At 39.4% G+C, this 20,209-nt stretch overlaps 1 long non-coding RNA gene across 1 annotated transcript; it reads right to left on the bottom strand.

Annotated features, from left to right (window-relative positions):
* Nucleotides 1–11,047: 11,047 nt before the first annotated feature.
* On the bottom strand, nt 11,048–19,311 carry LOC123362734. Its single transcript, XR_006576541.1, has 3 exons — nt 19,264–19,311; nt 17,751–17,874; nt 11,048–11,207 (listed from the first exon to the last, which is right to left on the bottom strand). It is a non-coding gene; the product is annotated as an uncharacterized LOC123362734 (long non-coding RNA).
* Between the last annotated feature and the right edge of the window lie 898 nt (nt 19,312–20,209).

Here is a 20,209-nt window from a genome sequence, read left to right as displayed (position 1 = left end):
TTTGGCAGAAAATTCACTGATGCCTCTGATTTATAACTGAATTGCAAGGTCATAATGGCTTTCAGTTACCACAGCCCAGAGCCTGATTTGAATCGGTGACCTAAGGGAGATACAAGACAGTTACCATGGTTCTGTTGAAAAGTCAAGTCTCTTCCTACTGATCACAATGAATGTTGCAAAGCATGGGGGCACACCTTCTGGGATCCAGGGAGCTATTGTGCATGGATGAGTGGAGTTCCAATACCTTTTTGGTGTGTTTGATTGTAAACAGAATGATAAATGTGAAGAATCACCTGCTCCTAGAAAAACCCAATATCAAGCATTGATAAGGAATTGGGGGGAAGGGAAGAGAAATGATTTCAGAGTTTTGTCCATTATTAATGTTGTTGGTTATTTTTATCAGTGCTTTACAAGATCTTTGTTGTGCTTTTACTTTTAAAACAAAATACAACCACCAGGCTTTCCGCAGACAAAGTAAGGACTCTGTGTGCCTTTAAGGCCTAGCCCCATCATAAGGGTAGTGGAAAGACACACAACACCAGTAGGATCCCCTGAAAGTCCTGTGTCTGGGTTGGGCACAATGTCAAAGGGGCCACTGCACTCTCTCTTCCAAAGTTTTATGGTTTGCTTTCTCACCAATAGCCATTCCTGCTTCTCCTCTCACCTGCCCTAGGGAGGTTTGCACTAGTATCCTGGTGAACCCCAGGAGGTCTGGGTGCAACCCAACCCTGCAGTAAAAAGTGTAGCTTGCTTCAGCTAAAACTGAGTTCCAAGACTAAGCTAGACATCTGTTATAGTGTTCAGGGAGAATTAATTAGTACCCTACAGCTGTCCAACCATCTACCTGGCATTCAGGACAGGCCATTGTGCTGTTTTCTCCAGAAAGAGAGGGAGAGGTTTAACCCCTCCCCTGTTAACCAGTGGATGAGGACTATGCATCCTCTTGCAATGCAACATTACTTGTTGAGCAAAGCAAATGATATTTTCCCGAATATATATGGTTGTAAATTCTACTGAAAATCTTGTCCCTAATTAGAACACATTTATAAGGGAAAAAGTGGGCTTTTTCTCTGAGGGTTTATATAATAATTAAATCTAAGCTTCCAGATGTGTTGCCCTTGATCTCTCCTGGAGGAGGGAAATAATAACTTACTGAGAGGAAAGGACACTTTAAAAATCTGCAATATTTAATGGACTAGAAAATAATTGAAATGCTTCTCATGTGCAGATGGGCTGCTGACCTTGTAAATCCCATGAATTTTAACAGAAGATGCATTATGCACATTTTCAGGTATTATTTCACAAGACCATGCCATTTTAGCTTCTAAAAATGGTGCAGACTGATCACAAATTCTATTCTCACTAACAGTTTAGCTGTATCTTTACCAAATGCTGATGATAATGCCTGGCTACTAAATTCAAGAACATGCCTGACTTTGTTTTCTATTTGGGGCTCTGAGGAGAAACCCAAATGATAGTCTCCGTTCATTGGCTGTTGCTAATGCATTCATTAAGAACAAACTGAGGACATTAGCTGCGGTAATAATATTGACAGATGTCAACAAGAACCCTCTTTTGAGATGTGGCAAATCAGAAGTACCGGTCTATTAGCTATTCAATTTACCCAGTAGCCAGGATCCTGCATCCATAAATACTGCATTGTGAACAACAAAAAACCGGTCACAGAAGTGTAGGTGAAAGTCAAAAGAAATGTGTGCAAAGTGAACCATAGTTTGCTATCAGATTAAGGGTATGTTTACACAGCAAAGAAAAACCTGCAGATTCGGAGGGTCCCAGAGCCCAGGCTCCAGCGGGAGCCCAGAAATCTACACAGCACCGAAACAGCCCCACAGTCCGAGTCCAAGTTTTTCTGTGCTGTGTATACATACCCTTATACTCTTGTACAGGTTTTTATTATTTACTTGCCATGCCATGGCCTAAACAAAACATTTTGAAACAAAATTCGTAGCATTTTTTAATGTATTCCACATCCCAAGAATGGGCTTTTGGGGATACTTCTGCAACCAATCTTGATTTCTTCTACAGGGTTCAAAATAACAGGAACATGCTGAGTGTCTGGGTAGAGGGATCTTTGAATAAGATTGCATTGCAACACTTTTTAATGCTGTGCTGCTTATTCACACCTTTTTTAATATTCAGCATTTGCTGCTTTTTCACTGTATTATATATTTTTAAAAGTAGCTGTAAATGAGCAGAATTAAAATTTGCAAAACTCCTAAACAAGACTAGTATTTTGCTTTGTTCTATACTCATGAGTTCATTAACAACTGTTCAATTTCTAGAAAAGATACTATTTAGTTGTTAGAGTGGAAAGGTTTTATCTCCTTCTCAATTCAGCCAATCTTCTAATGAAGTATCTTACACAAACAAAACCAGTGGTCTGCTCCTGAAAACGTTCATTCTCCTAATTCTTTGGAATTTGGTTTGCATTTGTTTAAGCTCTCCAGTTTTCTTTTTGAGATTTCCCAGGACATTAAAGAACTGCACCACGATGTCAACAACACTAAGCAAGGGATGATAATAGCAATGTTGAACTTATGAATTACTCAAAACAATCAGTGTAAATATTGAAATAGGGTTCCCCTGTTTTGTGATTTTGTTGTTGTTCTTTCTACTAAGGAATAGAATAAAACAGGATTATTTCACCCTCATTATTTTACTTATCATTAATTGATGCTGTTGCAGATGCCGTTTTGCTTTGTCTTAGATTTTTATCACTTTCTAATAAATAAAAATATACTTTGCAGTCCTAGTGTGTAGCATCTTTCATCTGATTTTCTAAAAGCAGTCTACAATCACTTATTAATGAAGCAGCACATCTTCTCTAGGTGTAAATATTATTATAGCTAATAATAAAATAATATTAAATACAATAAATTAATTACAGAGATGGTAAGTCCACTGTTGAGTTTGGAACAAAACCTGGCATTCTTGTCTCTCATTTCTTTGCTGAAAGACAGCTGATGTTCTTTTATCACTGCTTATTACGCTAATCGTAACAGTCTCACTGTTACCTTGCACTCTGCTGTCTGTCTTGTTGTATCCCTCTATTGTGTCTGACTTTAGCCTTACATCCCCAGTCTGTCTTAACCATGAGCTTTTTTGTGACTAGGGCTGTGTAGCAGGGTGGACCCTGCTCCTGCTGTGAAGGGGCTTTTGGCTGGGCTGATTGGGGAAGCCAGAAGCAGACAGTCTCTCTCTGCCTGTAGAGAGAGATGGGCCTGGCTGCAGGGAGCTAGACCAAGTACCTGAGGGAAGCAGGGCTGGGGACAGGCTAAGGAGCTGGGGAGCTGTGGCCTGGAAAGCCCCAGGCTGCGGCCTAGCAGAGGGCTAAAGGTACTGGGGGTTGCAAGGGGCAACCTAGGGGTAAGCAGGTCCAAACCCCCTTTGCCGATGATGAGTACTGGATACTGCAGTCTGCCCCAGCGAATGGGGGCTAGATAGAGACTGGGCAGTAGCCACTACTGAGGCGAAGTGGGGATAGTAGGGTGGGGGTTTCCCGAGGCAGGGGAAACCCAGAGAGAAAAGGGGTTACTGTTGGGGGCAGCACCCCATGTGAAAGGGCACTGGGGTCCAGGGAGGGACTTGGGCCAGAGGACAGGCAGATCACCGGCCTGCAGAGGGCGCTCCAAACGCTGGACTGAGCTAATTCCCGAAGTGACCAGCAGGAGGCGCCGCGGGGGTGAGTCCGACCCGTTTACAGGCTGTCTTTCTTTTTATATTTTCACAGTGTTTGTCCCACTGGGGGCTCTACAGCAAAACAAATAATATATAAAAGACATCACCACCTTCTCGAATAACAACTTCCAGATGCAAACATGGGACAAATTGAAAAGAGCTAATACCAGATCAAATGCTTCTTGATATACTCATGCCAATATCAGGGGTGGCTCCAGGCACCAGCGCTCCAAGCATGTCCCTGGGGTGGCATGCCGTAGGGGGCGCTATGCCGGTCGCTGCTAGGGTGGCAGGTAGGGTGCCTTCGGCGGCATGCCTGCAGAGGGTCCGCTGGTCCCGCGGCTTCGGCGGACCTCCCATAGGCGTGCCTGTGGGAGGTCCGCCGAAGCCGCGGGACCAGCGGACCCTCTGTGCTTGGGGCGGCAAAATGTCTAGAGCCGCCCCTGGCCAACATCCTCATTGCAATCAATAGGATTACACACACAAGTAAAATGAGCAGGATTCAGACCATCATTATGATTGTCTCTAATGGGACTACTCACATGTATAAAGCTAAGCCTGTGTGTAAGTGCTTTGCTGGATCAGAGGCAGTATTTTACTTGCAGGAATTACAGAACCAAAGAAGAAACAGCAAATTCTGGACTAAGTGCTGACTGACTGAAAATAAAGAATGTTTCTAGGGGATCACTGTGGTTTCAGGGTTCCTTGGTCAAAAGTTGTGCCAGAAGGATGGGTAATCAGCCTGGGGATGGATATCCTTTTTTTTTTTTTTTTAGATAGAATCTATAGCTCAAATAGAAGTTACAGGCTTGATGCAGAAATTATTGGGTGAAGTTTTTGGGTCTGTTATTCAGGAGGTCAGACTCGATCATAATAGTCCCTTCTGATTGTAAAATCCATAAACATATGAATCAAGCATAAGGGCCTATGACTCGGCCAGCAGGCTGGGCCATGCAAACAGAATCATTGCTGAGGAAGTTCTGAGAGGCAGAAGTTGGAGTTGACATGTCAAAAATGAAGAGATTCTCTTAAAGAACAAATTAATACTTGGCTAAAACTATGAAAATATATTCACAAAAATAATGTGTTTGCACTCAGATTTAATTTGGACACATTAGAGGACTGTTATGGTTCAGGGCTGAGCTATACCTGTAATCTGTCGCTGTCTCCGCACAGATACTTTGAAGTGACAGGTTTACACCTGCACTTCTCTCAGAGTGAAAGCCTGCAATTTACCTCACTTTTGCCTGGACCACCGGGCTATAAATGCCTACTGCTTTTCCAACTGTATTATCTCCAGCAGAGTCTTTCAGTCAGTATGTGTCTCTGAGTTCACAAGAAATCTTTTAACCATGTCAAGGTACCACTGTCCGTCTTTGGGGCCCTGGCCCTGGTCCAAACTGGTTTATGCATCTTCACCAGAATGGTAGAGGTAGTCTTCATAGAAAACACTTGGAATCCACTCTATTAGAGCACCAGAAAACTGGACTCTGTCTAAAGTCATTGTTTTGGGTTCCTGTGGGGCTTACCCTTTGCTACCTTTCAGACAGCAATACAATAACCCCCAAACCTTGCCAACCAATGATCAATCAGAAAAAATGATGCTATTAAGTGGCTTGTCAAATACATAGCACTCATAAGCAAAATTCTGAAATTTAGTTTCTGGAAGGTACATCTAGCAGGTTGCAGAGCACCAGAGACATGGATGAAAATCACCACTGTGCAAAGAGCCAGCCCAAGGTTTATATACCATTTAATCCTATATAAACCATAGTGGGTGTGACCTTGCACACCATATGTTTTATGGAAATATGCTTATGAGTGTGAATATGATGTAACTGGAATATGCTTTATGCAAAAGGTGTCTTGTAAGGTATCATTACAAAGCTTATAATCTACTGAGTGTGTTCATCCTATGCATGTATCATTCTTGTATCTGAAGCTAGAAATATGAAGTATAACTCTGAGGGTCTACTGTAATTATGCAAAGTGTGGGCCATTAATGGTGGCTTAGAATTTTGATGGTAACTAGGATAATTGGTTGTGAATGGGTTTATTTACCTGCAAGCCTTCCTGTGTATGGCCAGCCCATGGATAATGAAGAATGAGGTCTCTCAGGACATGTGATCATGTCACCTGATACTGGAATCCATCTTAAATCTGGTGCTTTTCCATTTAGAAGGAGGGGGGGCGACCCAGAGAGACAAGAGATTCCCATCTTGTGCCAAAGCTATAAAAGGGGGTGGGACAAAACAAAGGGGGCTGCCAGTCATGGAAAAAAACCCTGGTTTCCACTTAAGATGTCTGCGGGAACTAACAATTACTCTACGAGGGGAAAGGATTGGGCCCAGACTAGGAAAGAGTCTAGTCTGTGAAAGAAGCTTATTGGAACATCTCTGAGGGTGAGATTTAACCTGTAATCAGTTTCTTAATGTATTAGGCTTAGATGTGCATGTTTTTGCTTTATTTTGCTTGGTGACTTACTTTGTTCTGTCTGTTATTACTTGAAACCACTTAAATCCTACTTTTTATATTTAATAAAATCACTTTTGTTTATTAATAAACCCAGAATAAGTGATTAATACCTGGGGGAGCAAACAGCTGTGCATATCTCTCTATCAGTTTATTGAGGGCAGACAATTTCTGAGTTTACCCTGTATAAACTTTATACAGAGTAAAATGGATTTATTTGGGGTTTGGATCCCTTTGGGAACTGGGTGTCTGAGTGCTGGAGATAGGTGACCTGCTGAGCAGTTTTTGGTTAAAGTCTGCAGCTTAGGGGGCATGGACCAGACCTGGGTCTATGTTGCAGAAGGCTAGCATGTCTGACTCAACAAGGCAGGGTTCTGGAGTCCCAAGCTGGCAGGAAAAACAGGCTCAGATGTAATTCTAGCACATCAGGTGACAGTCCCAAGGGGATCTCTGTGACTGAACCCATCACAGTGCGGTCTAAGTAGTCTAATATTTGTGCTGGCACTCTGCACAGGGTGAATTTCACATATGCATGACTGTAACACCTCTATAAAAATGATGTGATTATTTCAAATCTTGAATGGCTATCATTTACTGCTACTTTACCCATTCATTGGTTTACTTGGATCTCACTGATTAGTTACCATGGAATTATTCCTTACTCCTGACTTTCACCTTTGTAAGTGGGAAGAGAATCAGGCACTGTACATGTAAATGACATTGATTTAAAGAAAAAGCTCCAAACAAATATTTCTATGTATTTAAAATTATTAAAGCACACACACAATTTTAGGTTCTTTTCTTCTTTTACAATGCAAGAGATTTCCCTATGATTCAGTATCAATCTTGTTAATCCCTGTCAAGCTGACAAACTGTGAAATTCATCCTTACTACCATGATATAGTCATGAAATGCTTCATCTGCGTCCATGATCTACACAAGGCAGTGATTATAAGAATTAATTAATATTAGAGTTGCATTGAGCTATTTGAATCTTTGCCAGATTCACTCCTGGACATATGTGAAAAAAGAAGAGTGAGTTCCTGCACACCATTCACCCATTGAGTGTGTGCTCTAGAATAATGCTTCTTTGAAATGTCTTATTGCTTAGCTGAGTAAGACAGACAGACAGGTGCTCACTTTAGCCAAGTCCCACTCTGAAATTTCTGGTTAAAATGAATAATACTATTACTTTTAAAGCAGCCATCTAGCCTGCCATCATCATAATAATAAAAATGGAATATTAAAATTTACCTTAATGCATAATAAAATCACCACCCTCATTAATGTTAATAATTCAAACAGATTTGATGGGTGTGGCAGGAGGATTCCATCTGTAAGCAAAAAGGAAGAATAAAAATAAAAATAAAACATTTGAGTCCAAGGATGGAATACTAAAATAAAAATAAAATCCTTTAGGTGGGAGGAAGGTTTTAGGTACCCTTTCCAAGTGAGGAAACTTTTCTTCTTCAAACTTAGTACCTATGTATGCATGTGCTATTGCTCAAATGGAGTGAAATTCATCCCTTCTGCAGTCTCAGACTATGTTGCACTTAAATCCTACTTAAGCTGTATTTTGAGAGCTTAAGTTGTTTTTAAGGCCTTTGTGGGCTCTCCATATAGAGGTGAACTTCACCCACAGTGTGCATGCATACAAATGCAGGCCACAGTTACAAAAACTGTGTCCCATAAAGTTTATTAGACCCATTGAATTAATAAGACCAATGAATAAATTGACTAAGTATTAATTATATTAATATTGTAGCTAACACCAGCTCTGTTTGAAGAGCTTTATAATAAGAGTTTGTCTTTCTTTGACATCAAAGATGTTAAATTTTGGTACAGGAGTTTTACAACTTAATTTATTAATTCTTAAGTTGTAAATGGCTTTGTATTCCCAGTTGGAAGATACCATGCATGTATAAAGTATTATTATTAAGCATATAACAAGTCACACATATACATATTTAAGACTAGAAATTAAACCAGTTGTATATGGTGTTTATCCTGGAGAATTAAAAGCACCACCTGGCTCTCTCTCACTATTAAAAACATCGCAGAAATAGAAATCCCATAGAATATGTGACAGATTCATTTTTACTGCCTCTGAGTTTACCATCTGGTGTCCTTTATTTCATTAAGCTGTTGTTTAAAGGCAGAGGATTAATGTAAAACAATTCCAGTAAAATGTATTACTTCTGATTTGTCAACTAGATAGTGAACTCCACCGATAATGTGCCAAGAGATAGCACCCTTGCTGTCCAGAATAATGTGTGAGCTACTTCACACAGATTCCACAGACTAAATTGCACTAACACAATTGCTATTTAATGGCAAAGCCCAAATCTGCTTCCTATTCATCTCTTTTCTTCCTTCCACCACAACCAGGCCTTTCTTCCTGTGATGGGTTCGGTCACAGTAATTCCCTTGGGACTGCCACCTGATGTGCTGAGACTACCTCTAAGCCCGCTTTCCCTGGAAGCTTGGGACTTCAGTACCCTGCCTTGTTTGAGCCAGACACACTTGCCTGCTGCAAATACAGATCCAACTCTGAACCACGTCCCCCACATGCTGCAGGCTTAACTGAAAACAGTTTAAGAAGTGTTCCTGTCTCCAGCACCCAGATACCCAGCTCCCAATGGGGTCTAAACCCCAATAAATCTGTTTTGCCCTGTAGAAAGCTTATACTGGGTAAACTCATACATTGTTCACCCTCTATAACATTGATAGAGAGATATGCACAGCTGTTTGCTCACCCAGGAATTAATTACTTGCCCTGGGTTAATTAATAAGTAAAACGTGATTTTTTTAAAGTATAAAAAGTAGGATTTAAGTGGTTCCAAGTAATAACAGACAGAACAAAGTAAATTACCAAGCAAAATAAAACAAAAACACAAAAGTCTAAGCCTAATACAGTAGGAAACTAAATGCAGGTAAATCTCACCCTCAGAGATGTTCCAATAAGCTTCTTTGACAGACTAGACTCCTTCCTAGTCTGGGTCCAGCAATCACTCACACTCCCATATGTACTCTCCTTTGTTCCAGTGTCTTTCAGGCATCTCTTTGGGGTGGAGAGGCTATCTCTTGAGCCAGCTGAAGACAAAATGGAGGGATTTCCAGGGGCTTATATAGTCTTACTCTTGTCCCACATCACAGCCACAAGATGGGATCTCTAGCCACCCGGGCAAGTCACATGTCTATGAATGATTCAGCTTTTTGCAGGTCGATGCCATTGTTTACATGTTAGTTTGAATGTTCCCAGGAAAGCTCAGATGTGGATTGACATCTCCCAAGTCCATTGCTAGTTAAGTACTCCCAATTACTTGAATAATCCAACTCCTTCACACTATGTTGACCAAATCTGTCTTATGTGCTTCCTCCAGCAAACACTTAAAATACAAGCATAGAGCCAACACTCATAACTTCAGATCTAAAAATGATACATGCATACAAAAAGGATGAATATGTTCAGTAGATCATAACCTTTGCAAAGATATGTTACATGGCATATCTAACATAAAACATATTTGTTATGTCATATTTACACCCATAAGCATATTTCTATAAAGCATTATGGGGTGCAAAGTCACACACCCTTCAGTACCAGCCTTGCATTCCCTTGATAATTGCCTCTTATTGAATCACCAATAAGACCACTTTCTTTCACTATCCTAATTCTTTTTCCTGATCCAAAAGACGTCAACAGGCCAACACATACACTCCTATAGGCCCTGTAAGACACTGATGCCCCGTAGGCCCTCTCTGGCCCCCAACAGGCTGTTAGATTTGCTTATATCACATGCTCAAGTGCATTGTATCTAGATGTCTATTCTACTAAAATCTCAGCTATATGCAAGAGTCCTTCTATGTTCAGTGATATCACAGAATGCATCTACCCTCCTTCTCCATTCCTACACCAGGGAAAAGCCCACAGTTACAAAATTTAATCATCAGCCCAGTAGACAGCTGAAACTGAGAGCTCAACTCCCTGCAAAATAAGCAGCCTGTTAGGGAGCTCAGAGAAAGGCATGAGTCTACTTAATGGTTTAGATTCAGTTTGTTTCAAGTTTTTAACTGAGGTTCTGGTCTGTTCTTATTGTACTCTGAACAGGCTCATCCTTCATTGATAGAAATGTTGGAAGCAAAATACCACATTTGATATATAAGATATTAAATCAGCTTGTTCCTGTATTTTATTATGGTGACAGAGGATGTGGTGACCAATCACAAGGGTACAGAACTCATCTTGCTATCTTGATAGTAATTATTAATGTCTTTATTTTTGCTCTGTCATTGTTGGCCATTAAATGTTGAATCTATCGTGAAGAACATCACCTTTAAAACTGGAAATTAACCAATCTGGCTATCATAAATTCATTACAGATACCTATAGATATTGAGACTAAGCTCTTTCCTTTACAGATTTTGCAATACTAGTGCACATTCTCTAAGCCAAGCACGTCATCATCTGTGTTCCTCCAAGTGATGGCAAATTAGTCATGAAATGCCAGAATGACTAATTTTTCTGCACAACCGCTCCAGCCACAGTACAACAAGCTAATGCTTTTTTAATACACTACTGCTGTTATAAAAACTCAAGCCAGTCATTAACTGTCTGTAACAATTTGTATGGATTTATTGCTTAATTAGATTTTTACCTTTTTTTGACAGGGGTTATTGAATATATCTTATATTCTTCCTATAAAGTCAGTGTAAAAGTCTAAGTAAGTTTTTATATGAGCTTATATTAAAATGCAATACAGTGATACAATAAAATACATTAACCCACTTCAGATGGTTTTAATAGGGCCCCTTTTAACACAAAGTTATTTACATATTTGCATAATTTTCCCGGTCATTTTGCTAATTACCAAAGATATGTTTGTAAGGTTTAATGAGGATTTTTCTCCTTTGCAGCCCATCCGCTCTTCCTTTGTAATGCTGCAATTGAGCTATAATTTTGAATTTGAAGTATTGTGGCAACTTCCAAAATAAAAGGCAGCAGGTTTCAACCATAGAGACCTCTCACTTCCATTCTAGGGCCAAACAGAAGGTGAAGCTATGTTTAGTCATATATCTTCAGTATTTAATCATAAGGATAGGAAGAAAATAAAAAAAAAACTCATGAATATTAGAGCTACCTTTTTGAGATATATTTCCAAAGCAGAGCAAATTTGATCCTTAATTTAACTACATTGACTTTTGTATGTGGAATTTAAATATAGCTTCATTTTCATAATTGTACTCAGGGCTAAATCCTGATTTCCTTATTTGGGTAGCACCATTAAAAAAAATGGCAAGCAGACTTGGTCCTTTGTGTTCACACTTCTCCATCCTCTGTGCAATCTCCTGGCACATCTCCTGTGCTCATTGTATGTGACCCTACCACGGAATTAATCCAAAACTTTTGCAGCAGATTTAACATTAGCCCACTGCACTGTCATTGAGCACTGCATTAAAATCACTCACATTCACATTCAGCAGTCATTTCAGGCCTGGAATGTGGGAGAAGAAACACAAGTCTCATAAGCATTTCTAGGTCTCCTGAGATCATTATAGCCAATCAAAGGTTGCGGAACTACATTGCTATCTATTAAAATGGAGTGCCTTTCAAATGGATTTTATTTGCACCATTGTAAATAACTGTTAATAAAACTCCAGAGAGGATAAAACCTATAAGCAGTAACATAAGTATCATTGATATAAAGCATTGCAAATCTTCAAAGAGGCCCATATTCCCAGACTCTGAGGAAAATTCATCCCTGCACAGAGAGCCAATAAAAGCTTATTCACCACTTAAGTCTTATATTGAGGGTTTATGAAAAAAATTAACTAATTCTATGTAAAAAAAGATACTGCAAGTTAGGCTCCTTTGAAAATCCTGGCCTAAGTAAATAATTCTACAAAATGTCAACAGAAATATTGACTATGAGCATGACTCTGCTCCCATTGAACCTGTAGCTGTGATTAGACATATATGAAAAAAGGGAAAGGTGGCTATAGCTAACCAGTGAGCAGATTTTTCAGGGAAATGCTGTGAAGAATCAGGAATCACACCTTTCAGATAACTATGGAAATGAGATGAAAACTGGTAACATTTTCAACAGTTTTCCAAGTTTATTCAGCTTGGCAGGGATTTCCAGGAGTAGAAAACAACTAAGAAACTGCTACTGTTATAAAAAGGTCTAAGGATATGCCGGACTAGGGCACAAACAATGAGATCAGTCCATTTACCTTCAGTAACCATAGCAATTTAAAAGATTAGATGAGAAAGCTTGCAGACAACAAGGAGTCCAGAAGAGAACCTATGTCTGCCTGCAATAGGGTAAGATTATTTCAGAGTTATTAACCTACCATAAATAATATTATAAGGAATATCTGACTGATTTCCCATTTCTGAGCTGATTTGCCATTTCCCAGCAAGAATCTCCTCGGTGATCTCTTCCATATTGGTCCTGTGTGAAGTGGGATTGGTCCACTAATACCATGGTCTAGGTTGCTATGTATCTCTCCATACTTGAAGAAGCCTAGAAAGCCAGGGCCATCAATGGGAAGACCCTGCACCTCCATAGGTCCTCTGGTTCCAGTTGAGTAAAGCTGTGCAAATAACTGATTTTTTTAGTTTGCTGGCAAGTTTTTGCCACTGGAAAATGCAGATTCAGGTCAATTTCACCAAATTATTTGAATCAGAAACAAAACAAAACAACAAAAAATTCTAAAATTCTAAATTAAAAAAAATCCCTGGGAGCATGGCTCCAATATTTTTCTAGGAATTTAAATGGGGGATAAAGTGTATTCCACCCATTTCTGCCATTGGGCCATCCTCCATACCCTTCCCAAGCACTGAGCTTGGACCTATACAATGGTCACCATGAAGTCCAGAGGAAGGATAGATGGTGTTGCAAAGGAAGAAGCTCCATGAATGGAGGGTCCCATTGTGTTGGTGGGAAGATAATCCCACCCTATGTATGTGTTTATGTTCTCAAATGGTATCTCTGCTCCTATTTTAATTCAGTGGAACTTTACTCACATGTGCAAATATTTGCAATCCTAAATGACACAAGGATACTGTGGAACGCAATCGCACATGCTAATATAATTAAGGACTTGACTGAAAAAGCATTTAGAGGAGGGGATGGAGGTAAGGTTCCATTTGCAACATAAGATAATTTTAACTTTCCTAGTCTTTTCAGTGATTCTCTTTGCCACTTTCACATTCTACCATTCAGTATAATCTATTATTTTGTTTGAAAAATTTTATTCATTTATCTGGAATGAGCAGATTTCAGAGGATGCCAGTGGATCATTTTTTTATGTTTAGATTTTTGAAAATAAAGTTCAAAAGGGGCCCCATTTTTTTAATGTGATTTTCACTCTATTCTTAATAACCCGTTTTACTGTGAACCATGTGGTTTAAATTAATAAACTCATCAAAAACGCATAGTCTACTAAGTATCAGAGGGGTAGCCGTGTTAGTCTGGTTCTGTAGAAGCAGCAAAGAATCCTGTGGCACCTTATAGACTAACAGACGTTTTGCAGCATGAGCTTTCGTGGGTGAATACCCACTTCTTCAGATGCAAGTCATCTGAAGAAGTGGGTATTCACCCACGAAAGCTCATGCTGCAAAACGTCTGTTAGTCTATAAGGTGCCACAGGATTCTTTGCTGCTTCTATAGTCTACTAAGAACTGTTGCACCAGCCAGACTGACCCTGGTTGATGGCGTCATACCAGACATCATGTAGTCAAGCTCCCAGATCTGGCTCAGTTCTGTGAATCCATGAATCTGTGGGGCAGCCCCACAGGTGGCACCAGGTAGGGTAAAAGTTTGTATCCCTTTGTGTGGCAGTGGAGCGTTTGAGAGCACAGTGTGCCAGTGTGTTTTTGTCCCTCTTGGTGACATGGCTGAAGAATATGCAACCCGGCTTTTCAATATAATGAGTGACTGAAAGCAGGCCAGATCTTCACAACACTATGACATTTCACACAAAGTCAAGCCACTTTATGCTCAGGATTTGGCGCTGACAGCACATAAGGAATGCCTCTAGTTGCTTCAAGTCTGCCTGCAAGAGGACCCACGTTTCTGAACCATATAGCAGAACACAGTACACAGATATACAGTACACAGATTTGATAAATCCTGAACTGTGTCTCAGAGCAAAGACTTTTTTGTGTCCATGGGAGACATGGAGGCAATGAGACATCTTCATTGAAGAACTTCTGGTTTTCTGCGACCATTTGAACTCTGCTTGCAGCCTAGGTAGAGAACTTGTCAATACTCTCTGAGGCACTTGACCCCCTCAGATGCACCGGGAGTTCTAGTAACCGAGCTCCAATGTTCTGGACATTGGTCTTCTTTCATGAGATGTTCAACCCCATAGTGGTTTAAATTTCTGCATGAGAATTTCATACAAACTCTTTTGGCATACAGCATTTGACCTCTATGAAGAGATCATAAAGGAAAGGTATCTGGAGTCCAACTCCAACTGGATTTGCCATCAACAAGGCATAGACTTAGAGTTCCTCTTCAAGAAAATGTAAATATAACAGAGGTCTAATCCAAATGATGCATAGGAAATGCATAAAGACCAGAAACAAGAACTAAGAATAAGGTAACAATTTCTGCAAATGAAGCCCTCCTAGTCTTCATTCAAGAAAATAAACACTGCACAACTTTCGTATTGGATTAGCTTGGTTTCCTATTCAAACATGCTATATTCCAGTTATTTGTAGCATAGAAAAAAATTCAGTGAATAATTTACTGAATTAATTTAACATGTTTTTTCTGCTCATGGAATGTCTATAAGAATACTAATTTCTAGCAATGTACTTATTGGAAGATACTTGGCATATTTTTGCAAATATTTTCTTAATCTCTGGATTGTGAATAGGTAAATGGGAATAGCTGATAGTCAAAACTGAAGCTATATTGATTTGTTGTAAGTAGTTACATAATCCACATGGTATTATTTCTGTTCCCTGATTGGCTGAGTGCAATTTATAATCAGGGGAGGCTTCAGGGAGCCAATGGAACAGTGAATATCTTAAAGAGGGATAGCAGAAAAGCAACAATAGAATTTCTTTTTGAAAAAGTTATATCTTTTCCTTTTCATTTCATGTAGCTCTTGCCACAGGAATAATTCCTAGAAAAAATAGCCTTTTGCAAAATTTATTGGCTAAGTTAGAAATTTAAATTTAATTTTGTCTCATCATATTCTTGCAAGGTAATTGTGCATGCCTGGTCCTAATTGCAAGGATGAGGTCCGATGCTTGTCTGATTCATTTAGTTGTCAGAGCCATGGAATACTGAAAAGGGGCTTTAGAAACCCTGTGCCCCTGCCGTTTTAGGAAGGATCTGAAAATGAGTTTCAGGGCACGTGAGATTAAAATTCACTATCAGTGAGCAGGTGTATATGAAAGTTTAAATTTGCACCCTGTGCCCTATCTATTATTTAACTATTTATATTTTAGAGGAAGGTGCATACAAATTAGATGCGAGTGTAACACATCTTTTCTGTTCTATTAAGAATACACTTCAAGGTTATCATATCATTTCTTAGTCTTTTCTTTTCCAGAGAATACAATCCTACTTTCTCTAGTATTTTAACATAACTACATTAAGACAATCCTTAAATAATTTGAGTTGCCATCTGCTGAGCCTTCTACTTCTCCATAATGTCATCTTTATTTGCAGTATAATAAAGCAGCCTGAAATCAACTTATTTTAAATGTGGCCTCAATAGCTCCCTCATTTAGAGTCAGAAAAACTTCCTGCAACTTGTATTCAGCACTTCTCATTATACCTTCCAGAATTATGTTTCTCTTGTTTTACTGCTTCTAAGCGTTGTGCTGATTTTGATTGTTGTCACTCTAATCCCGTAATCCTTAGCCTGCTCTGTGATTTAAAGCTATGATTTTTCAGTGTATATTTATTTTATTTGTCCCCAGATTTATTACTTTGTTTGCTACAATGAATTGCATAAGTAGCTTACTCCTCTCATACTTTCCAGTCTTGCTTTTTCTGAATCCTTTCTGTTGATTCTTCTGGACCTTCTTAGTTGTATTTTGCATCACATTTGTAGTCATAGGCCGGAAGAACAAAATTAATTATACTTGTGACTTCCATCATTCACCTACCCACAAACTCACTGTTTCTATACATCAGCACTAGAACTTGTTGAAAATTTTCCATCAAAATATTTTTCAATGGAAAAATTGGTTGGTTTTTTTATTAAATAATTATTTTTCCCCACAAAGAGTGTCTGCTTTAAAGAATCACTGGATCATAGAAATGTAGGGCTGGTAGGGACCTTGAGTGGTCATCAAGTCTAGCCCCTGCACTGAGGCATGACCAAGTAAATCCAGACCATCCCTGACAGTTGTTTGTCCAACTTGTTCTTAAAAACCTCCTAAGATGAGTGCCCTATAACCTCCCTTGGAAATCTATTCAAGAATTCAACTACCCTTATAGTTTAAAAGTTTCCCCTAATATCTAACCTAAATCTCTCTTGCCACAAATTAAGCCTATTATTTCTTGTCCTACCTTCAGTGGGCATGGAGAACAATTGATCACAGTCCTCTTTAGAACAACCCTTAACATATTTGAAGGCTATCAGGTCCTCCTCAGTCTTCTTTTCTAAAGACTAAACATTTTAACCTTTTCTCATAGATCAGGTTTTCTAAACTTTTTATCATTTTTGTGGCTTTCCTATGGACTCTTTCCAATTTGTCCACCTCTTTCCTAAGGTGTGGCACCCAGAATTGGACACAATATTCCAGCTGAGACCTCATCTTTGTTGAGCAATGCAGGGACAATTGCTTCCTGTTCCTTATATATAATTCTTCTGTTAATACATCCCAGGATGATATTAGCCTTGTTTGCAACTGTGTCACATTGTTGATTCATATTCAGTTTGTGATAATCCCCAGATCCTTTTCAGCAGTACTACCAATTAGCTGGTTATGCCACGTTTTGTAGTTCTGTTAGTTATATTGTTAGTTATATAGTTATATTGTAGTTTGTAGTTATATTGTTCCTTCATAAATGTGTACTTTGCACTTATTTGTATTGAATTTCATCTTGTTGATTTCAGACCAATCCTCCAATTTATCAAGGTCGTTTTGAATTCTAATCATGTCCTCCAAAGTGTTTGCAACCTCTCCGAGATGGGTGGCATATGCAGATTTTATAAGCACACTCTCTACTCCATTATCCAAGTCATTAATGAAAATATTGAATAGTACCAGACCCTACACTGACTCCTGTGGGACCCCACAAGATACGCCCTTCCAGTTTGACAGCGAATCATTGATAACTACTCTTTGAGTACGGTCTTTCAACCAGTTGTGCGCCTACTTTCTAGTAATTTCATCTAAACCACATTTCCCTAATTTGCTTATGAAACTTTATGTGGGACTATATTAAAAGACTTACTATGGCAAATGAAATGCTTTCATCAATATCTTTCAATTTTTGTTCAAAATTTTGTTCACATTGTATCATATTCATTGTAATATCATACAAACAAACAAACAAAACAAAGCAAACAAAATTAATTTCAACATGTGATTCTCCACCTACCTATAAACTCACTGTTTCTGCTCATAAGTAAATTTTTCTCTGGTCTCCACTCTCCTGGCCAGTTCTTCTTCCATTAATGCATCTCATCTTCTCTGCCATTCACTGTTCCAGTAAACCTAGTAAACTAATAAAAGTAATTACCACTTTGTTTTTCAAACACCCTGTACAAACCTTACCTAATTAATCCTTACAACATCCTGCTGTACATGGTAATAGTGAAAAGACTGGTTTATTTCAGTTAGATAAGCAGTTAGTACTCAAAAGTTTAAATGTTGAGGATTTATCCACCTTTCTTTATTTCTGCCCCCTCCTTCAAAGTCCTCTTTCTTCCTCTCAGTTTCTTACAGTGCTGTGACCACCTATTACTGTCTTCTAATTCCCTATCCTCCTCTACTTCTTCCAACACATCTGCTACTGACAGACTACCCACTCTTCATGCCAGGAGATCTATGACTTTTCCGCTGTTCCTCCATTATGCTAGAAATTTCCTTTTCCCCTACCACCTGAAGCTGCTTTCCAGACCTATCCCTTCATTTTTTTTATCATGTCACACACATGTCCATAGACCCAATACCTTGGGGGAGTTGCATGCTTGGGGGTTTTGCTCATCTTCAGAAGAATCCAAGAATGTATGGAGAAACTTTGACTGTGAAATTTGAAAGGGGAGACAACTTCAGATCCAGATTTCATAGGCTTGTCTGAACTCATAGGTCAATTTATTGGCTGTGCTGCCTCATGCAAGATAGAGAGAGAGAAAGAAGGGATAAGCTTACTAGGTTGACAAGGAATGAAAGGAAGGAAGGAAGGATCGGAAGGCCTAGTTGAAACACAAAGGAAAGCAGAAGAGGTATAGTCCTATTGTCCAAAATAATACTGTATCAGCCATTGTTAAGAGGTCAAGGATTGATGGGAGTCAAAATCCCTTTCTTAGTAACAGTAGGGAATTTTTTGCTCATCGTGATTTCCCCATTCCTTGGATTGAGTGCAGGGATTTTTCTGTTTCTGTTGACTTGCTTGTAAGTTTGGTTTAATTAAAATGCTTTTATCTTCCTCAAACACACAAAAATGTAAATAGTTTAATTTTAATTTTTGTAAAGTCATATATATAGACAATGACATCAGACATGAATAATCCACTGTCTGCTTCTAGCACTATATAACCTTGATACAATCTGAAAAATGGTTAATGATATTATTACTGTTTGTTTTCAAGTTAATTAGCTCATCAAATTCAAGTTGTAATATTCTTAGAACATGTGTGAATATAATGAATTAAGGCTATAAATTCTCGCCTTCATTTTGGGAAATAATTCCCCAAAAAGTTTAGTATACAGTAGTCAATTTGTTTGGTATCTTTTCCATTTGGAAATTTATGCAGTTCTAGATCAGATCTCAAATTGGCATAAATCAATGAAGCTCCATGCAGCTCATGCCTACAATAGAGCTACAAGAATTTAAACCAGTTGAGGATCTGGCCTATTGTTTTTAATCAAAGTGTATTGTATCCCCCTACCTATTCCTCTAACTGTGTCTGATCTCTTTTGTAGTCTCTGTTGCCCAGTGAATAAATATTTAACAATTGGAATGCTTTTAATTCCATTCCCTTATGTGTTAACAGGGGCGGCTCTAGAATTTCACCACCCCAAGCATGGCAGCACGCCGCGGGGGGTGCTCTGGCGGTCGCCGGTCCCGCGGCTCTGGTGGACCTCCTGCAGACGTGCCTGCGGAGGGTCCGCTGGTCCCACGGCTCCGGTGGACCTCCCGCAGGCGTGCCTGCGGATGCTCCACCGAAGCCGCGGGACCAGTGGACCCTCCGCAGGCACACCTGCGGGAGGTCCACCAGAGCCGCCTGCCGCCCTCCCGGTGACAGGCAAAGCGCCCCCCGCGGCATGCCGCCCCAAGCACGCGCTTGGCGCACTGGGGTCTGGAGCCGGCCCTGTGTGTTAAACCAGTTGTTTTAGTAGAAGAACAACATTCCTTCTAGCTACCTTCAGTTTGAGCCCTGTATATCTTTAAATATTAAAGGTGAAACCCTGGCCCCATTGAGGTTAATGGCAAAACTCTCATCAGTCTCAATAGGGCCAGGACTTCACCCTAAAATGGCACCAGTGGTTTTCTTGTTGCCCAGTTCTGTACTATAATGTGAATTGCACTGCATTAAAGTTAGACACCTGCAGCTGAGCAGCACCATCAGGAAACACTAACTGCCCTCCTTTGTTATATTTTTTTTGGCCCTCTGGCCCCTGGGATGTTTGTATATTACCTGTTGATTCTGAGGTTCTTTCATACCAGGACACATGGCTCTCTCCAATGGAATACCTACTCTTCACATGTTAAATATCTCTTTAAATAACATATACGGCTTCTTCTTTTCCCTTTTATCCACAATCCAAATGATCTAAAATGGTGATATATATAAATCTGATTGAATACTGTTGAACAAATTCATTATTTGATTA

This window comes from Mauremys mutica, chromosome 2, assembly GCF_020497125.1.
Source record: "Mauremys mutica isolate MM-2020 ecotype Southern chromosome 2, ASM2049712v1, whole genome shotgun sequence".
Taxonomy (NCBI): Eukaryota; Metazoa; Chordata; order Testudines; family Geoemydidae; genus Mauremys; species Mauremys mutica.
The sequence above is the reverse complement of the archived record's forward strand: the minus strand, read 5'-3'. Positions and strand labels throughout refer to the sequence as shown.